Source organism: Oncorhynchus masou, chromosome 14 (genome assembly GCF_036934945.1).
Source record: "Oncorhynchus masou masou isolate Uvic2021 chromosome 14, UVic_Omas_1.1, whole genome shotgun sequence".
Classification (NCBI taxonomy): domain Eukaryota; kingdom Metazoa; phylum Chordata; class Actinopteri; order Salmoniformes; family Salmonidae; genus Oncorhynchus; species Oncorhynchus masou.
In genome coordinates, this window is record NC_088225.1 from 23,234,040 (window position 1) to 23,241,060 (window position 7,021).

The window sequence follows — 7,021 nt, forward strand, 5'->3', positions numbered from 1 at the left end:
TAAAGTGAAATAAACAATAAAAATTAACAGTAGACACACATACAGAAGTTTCAAAACAATAAAGACATTACAAAAAGACATCTCTCTCTCTCACATATAATATGCGCTGGGTTATGATAATATACAGCCTTGTTCCCACCCTGACATTTAGTACTGTGGAGGAGTGTATTGGTGGGCTGGGTGGTGAGAGGGCTTATAAGCAGACTGACAGCAACAATAACACCATGGAAATGCAGACTAGGTCAAATGGACCAAATGTAGTGCACTATATAGGGAATAGAGTGCTATTTGGGATGCAGCCCATGGAAATGCATTGATTGGCAATTCAGTCTTCCCATTTAATCTGCTTTCCTTTCAACAGAAAATGATAGGCTGGATTTAATATCCCCACTATATTTCAATGTGATGATGGATGGGTCCTGGTCAGCTCATATTGCATATCTCTAATATCACATATGCACATCTTGTGGGAATATTCAGGAAATATTCAGGGAATGTTGTGGGATATAGTGGGAATATTGGCAAAGGATATTCTCACAGCGGCCTATCAGACCCCAGTGATGCACAGTATGGATCACTTACTGTCCATATGATTAATAACATGTTTGACATCTAGGAAAACTGAATTAAGTGTTATTTGAAACATATTATATAATGGATTGGGATCGTCAGATAGCCTCCTGCTTCTCGGACTGAATGTACACTTTAAAAAGAGATCTCTTCTCGTGTAACTTTTAGAAGTCTACACACAGTAATGATCCACAGGCCTATCGAAGTGAACACACAACATTGCATTTCCTATCTCGTGTATCTCAGTTGGTAGTGCATGGTGCTTGTAACACCAGGGTTTGATTCCCATGGGAGACCAGTATGAATCAACAGTATCAGCATGTACAGTGCCTTGCAAAAAGTATTCGGCCCCTTGAACTGCGACCTTTTGCCACATTTCAGGCTTCAAACATAAAGATATAAAACTGTATTTTTTTGTGAAGAATCAACAACAAGTGGGACACAATCATGAAGTGGAACGACATTTATTGGATATTTCAAACTTTTTAACAAATCAAAAACTGAAAAATTGGGCGTGCAAAATTATTCAGCCCCTTAAGTTAATACTTTGTAGCGCCACCTTTTGCTGCGATTACAGCTGTAGGTCGCTCAGGGTATGTCTCTATCAGTTTTGCACATCGAGAGACTGAAATTTTTCTCATTCCTCCTTGCAAAACAGCTCGAGCTCAGTGAGGTTGGATGGAGAGCATTTGTGAACAGCAGTTTTCAGTTTCAGTTCTTTCCACAGTTTTATATCTTTATGTTTGAAGCCTGAAATGTGGCAAAAGGTCGCAAAGTTCAAGGTGGCCGAATACTTTCGCAAGGCACTGTATTTAGTCACTATTGTAAGTGGCTTTGGATAAGAGCGTCTGCTAAATGAATCAAATGTCAAAAAGGTAAAGGGCCAATATGGCAGCTCCAGGGTGATTTGTAGTATAGAATGTATACAACAACACATTCAAGAAAACAAATAGAAATTGTTAATAGAAAATAGAAAAAATACTGGGGCCTCCCGAGCGGCACAGTGGTCTAAGGCAGTGCTAGAGGTGTCACTACAGACCCGGGTTACTGGGCTGTATCACAAGCGGCTGTGATCGGGAGTCCCATAGGGGCGGTTAGGGAGGTTTGGCCAGGGGGGACTTTACTTGGCAAATCGTGCTCTAGCGACTTCTTTGGCAGGCCGGGGCCTGCAGGCTGACCTCGGTCATCAGGTGAATGGAATGGAGTTTCCTCCAACACATTCGTGAGGCTGGCTTCCAGGTTAAGCGGGCGGGTGTTAAGAAGCGTGGTTTGGCGGGTCATGTTTCGGAGGACGCATTGACTCGGCCTTCGCCTCCCGAGCACGTTGGGGAGTTGCAGCGATGAGACAATATTGAAATTGGGGAGAAAAAGGGAGTAAGATATAAACAAATTATTAAAGTGAAGTACGTAAAAAATGAATAATATTTCTTGTGACACAAGAACCAGGCTATTACAGTGTTTTTGTGGCTCATGCGTGATCGCAGACGGAGACAAAATCACTGTCTGTCGTCAAGGTCAGACAGAGGCGCGTCCTTTCACGTCGAGAGCGCCAGAGAGAAATTAAACTCAAAATCAATCGCCCTTGAACCCCTTTGTGTGTGTGTGTGTGTGTGTGTGTGTGTGTGTGTGTGTGTGTGTGTGTGTGTGTGTGTGTGTGTGTGTGTGTGTGTGTGTGTGTGTGTGTGTGTGTGTGTGTGTGTGTGTGCGTGCGCGCGAGTGTGTGTGTGCGTGCATGAGTGCGTGCGTGCGTGCGTGCGTGAGTGTGTGCGTGAGTGTGCGTGCGTGCGTGCGTGCGTGCGTGCGTGCGTGTGTGTGTGTGTGTGTGTGTGTGCGTGCGTGCGTGAGTGCGTGCGTGCGTGTATGTGTGTGTGTGTGTGCGCATCTTCCCTGGCCGCTATAGTTACCCAGCTCAGGATATATTCAGCGAGGAGGAGGGGGAAAAAGACGACGTTTCCACACTGAATGAAAATATCTCTGTTGCACAACAACAGTACCGCTGCGGAATGACCGAGATATGCTCAAGCAGGTCTGTGCTGTTTAGTCACAACGAGCTGTGTTGCTCTCGCATGGCAGGGGATATAAAGACAGGATGAGTGAAAGAGAGAGAGATAGAGACAGAGAGAGAGAAAGAAAAGAAGAGAGGAGAGATGGACAGAGAGAGAGAGAAACAAAGAGTGACAGAGAGAGAGAGAGAGACAGAGAGAGAGAGAGGGAGATATATATGTATATATATGTATATATATAGAGAAAGAGAGAGAAACAGAGAGAGAATGAGAGAGAAACAGAGAAAGAAACAGAGAGTGAGAGACAGAGAGAAACAGAGAGAAACAGAGAGAGAACAATAGAGAAACAGAGAGAAACAGAGAGAGAGAAAGGAAGAGAGAAACAGAGAGAGTGAGAGAGAACGGGTGAAACAGAGAGAGAATGAGAGAGAAACAGAGAAAGAAACAGAGAGAACGAGAGAGAAACTGAATGAAAAACAGAGAGAACAAGAGAGAAACAGAGAGAGACACAGAGAGAAACAGAGAGAGAAACAGAGAGAGAATCCGAGAGAGATACAGAGAGGAACAGAGAGAGAATCAGAGAGAGAAACAGAGAGAAACAGAGAGAAACAGAGAGGAACAGAGAGAGAAACAGAGAGAGAACAAGAGAGAAACAGAGAGAGAAACAGAGAGAAAGAGAGAGGAACAGAGAGAGAAACAGAGAGAGAACAAGAGAGAAACAGTGAGAGAAACAGAGAGAGAAACAGAGAGAGAACGAGAGAAACAGAGAGGGAACAAGAGAGAAACAGAGAGAACGAGAGAAACAGAGAGGGAACAAGAGAGAAACAGAGAGAACGAGAGAAACAGAGAGGGAACAAGAGAGAAACAGAGATAGAAACAGAGAGAACAAGAGATAAACAGAGAGAACGAGAGAAACAGAGAGAAACAGAGAGAGAACGAGAGAAACAGAGAGAGAAACAGAGAGAGAAACAGAGAGAATGAGAGAAACAGAGAGAAACAGAGAGATAGAGAGAAACAGAGAGAGAAACAGAGAGAGACAGAGAAACAGAGAGAGAAACAGAGAGAGAGACAGAGAGAAACAGAGAGAGACAGAGAGAAACAGAGAGAGAAACAGAGAGAAACAGAGAGAGAAACAGAGAGAAACAGAAAGAGAAACAGAGAGAGAACAAGAGAGAAACAGAGAGAGAAACAGAGAGGAACAGAGAGAGAAACAGAGAGAGAACAAGAGAGAAACAGTGAGAGAAACAGAGAGAGAAACAGAGAGAGAACGAGAGAAACAGAGAGGGAACAAGAGAGAAACAGAGAGAACGAGAGAAACAGAGAGGGAACAAGAGAGAAACAGAGAGAACGAGAGAAACAGAGAGGGAACAAGAGAGAAACAGAGATAGAAACAGAGAGAACAAGAGATAAACAGAGAGAACAAGAGAGAAACAGAGAGAAACAGAGAGAAGAGAGAAACAGAGAGAAACAGAGAGAGAAACAGAGAGAATGAGAGAAACAGAGAGAGAGATAGAGAGAAAAGAGAGAGAAACAGAGAGAGACAGAGAAACAGAGAGAGAAACAGAGAGAGACAGAGAGAAACAGAGAGAGACAGAGAGAAACAGAGAGAGAAACAGAGAGAGAAACAGAGAGAAACAGAGAGAAACAGAAAGAGAAACAGAGAGAGAACAAGAGAGAAACAGAGAGAGAAACAGAGAGGAACAGAGAGAGAAACAGAGAGAGAACAAGAGAGAAACAGTGAGAGAAACAGAGAGAGAAACAGAGAGAGAACGAGAGAAACAGAGAGGGAACAAGAGAGAAACAGAGAGAACGAGAGAAACAGAGAGGGAACAAGAGAGAAACAGAGAGAACGAGAGAAACAGAGAGGGAACAAGAGAGAAACAGAGATAGAAACAGAGAGAACAAGAGATAAACAGAGAGAACGAGAGAAACAGAGAGAAACAGAGAGAGAACGAGAGAAACAGAGAGAGAAACAGAGAGAATGAGAGAAACAGAGAGAAACAGAGAGAGAAACAGAGACAGAAACAGAGAGAAACAGAGAGAGACAGAGAGAAACAGAGAGAGAAACAGAGAGAGACAGAGAAACAGAGAGAGAAACAGAGATAGAGACAGAGAGAAACAGAGAGAGAGACAGAGAGAAACAGAGAGAAACAGAGAGAAACAGAGAGAAACAGAGAGAGAAACAGAGAGAAACAGAGAGAAACAGAAAGAGAAACCGAGAGAGAACAAGAGAGAAACAGAGAAACAGAGAAAGAAACAGAGAGAGAAACAGAGAAACAGAGAGAGAAACAGAGAGAAACAGAAAGAGAAACAGAGAGAGAATGGGAGAGAACGGGTGAAACAGAGAGAGAAACAGAGAAAGAGAAAGAGAGAGAAACAGAGAGAGAAACAGAGAGAGAATGAGAGAGAAACAGAGAAAGAAACAGAGAGAGAGACAGAGAGAAACAGAGAGAAACAGAGAGAGAACAATAGAGAAACAGAGAGAAACAGAGAGAGTGAGAGTGAAACAGAATGAAAAACAGAGTGAACAAGAGAGAAACAGAGAGAGACACAGAGAGAAACAGAGAGAGAAACAGAGAGAAACAGAGGGAAACAGAGAGGAACAGAGAGAGAAACAGAGAGAGAACAAGAGAGAAACAGAGAGAAAAACAGAGAGAAACAGAGAGAAACAGAGAGAGAAACAGAGAGAGAACAAGAGAGAAACAGAGAGAGAAACAGAGAGAAACAGAGAGAAACAGAGAGAGAACAAGAAAGAAACAGAGAGAAAAACAGAGAGAATGAGAGAAACAGAGAGGGAACAAGAGAGAAACAGAGAGAGAAACAGAGAGAAACAGAGAGAACGAGAGAGAAACAGAGAGAACAGAGAGAAACAGAGAGAAACAGAGAGAACGAGAGAAACAGAGAGAGAAACAGAGATAGAAACAGAGAGAATGAGAGAAACAGAGAGAAAAACAGAGAGAAACAGAGACAGAAACAGAGAGGAACAGAGAGAATCAGAGAGAGAAACAGAGAGAAACAGAGAGAAACAGAGAGGAACAGAGAGAGAAACAGAGAGAGAGAGAGAGAGAAACAGAGAGAGAAACAGAGAGAGAGACAGAGAGAAACAGAGAGAGACAGAGAGAAACAGAGAGAGAAACAGAGAAACAGAAAGAGAAACCGAGAGAGAACAAGAGAGAAACAGAGAGAGAAACAGAGAAACAGAGAGAGAAACAGAGAGAAACAGAGAGAGAACGAGAGAAACAGAGAGAGAAACCGAGAGAGAAACAGAGAGAATGAGAGAAGCAGAGAGAAACAGAGAGAGAAACAGAGAGAGAGATAGAGAGAAACAGAGAGAGAAACAGAGAGAGACAGAGAAACAGAGAGAGAAACAGAGAGAAACAGAGAGAGAAACAGAGAGAAACAGAAGAGAAACAGAGAGAGAACAAGAGAGAAACAGAGAGAAACAGAGAGGAACAGAGAGAAACAGAGAGAAAAAGAGAGAAACAAGAGAGAAACAGAGAGAAACAGAGAGAAACAGAACAGAGAGAAACAGAGAGGAAACAAAGAGAGAAACAGAGAGAACGAGAGAGAAACAGAGGGAACAAGAGAGAAACAGAAGAAAACAGAGAGAAACAGAGAGGGAACAAGAGAGAAACAGAGATAGAAACAGAGAGAACAAGAGATAAACAGAGAGAACGAGAGAAACAGAGAGAAACAGAGAGAGAACGAGAGAAACAGAGAGAGAAACAGAGAGAGAAACAGAGAGAATGAGAGAAACAGAGAGAAACAGAGAGAGAAACAGAGACAGAAACAGAGAGAAACAGAGAGAGACAGAGAGAAACAGAGAGAGAAACAGAGAGAGACAGAGAAGAACAACAGAGAAACAGAGAGAGAAACAGAGATAGAGACAGAGAGAAACAGAGAGAGAGACAGAGAGAAACAGAGAGAAACAGAGAGAAACAGAGAGAGAAACAGAGAGAAACAGAGAGAAACAGAAAGAGAAAGAGAGAGAACAAGAGAAACAGAGAAACAGAGAAAGAAACAGAGAGAGAAACAGAGAAACAGAGAGAGAGAAACAGAGAGAAACAGAAAGAGAAACAGAGAGAGAATGGGAGAGAACAGGTGAAACAGAGAGAGAAACAGAAAGAAAAAGAGAGAAACAGAGAGAGAACAAAGAGAGAAACAGAGAAAGAAACAGAGAGAGACAGAGAGAAACAGAGAGAAACAGAGAGAGAACAATAGAGAAACAGAGAGAAACAGAGAGAAGAGAGTGAAACAGAATGAAAAACAGAGTGAACAGAGAGAAACAGAGAGAACACAGAGAGAAACAGAGAGAGAAACAGAGAGAAACAGAGGGAAACAGAGAGGAACAGAGAGAGAAACAGAGAGAGAACAAGAGAGAAACAGAGAGAAAAACAGAGAGAAACAGAGAGAAACAGAGAGAGAAACAGAGAGAGAACAAGAGAGAA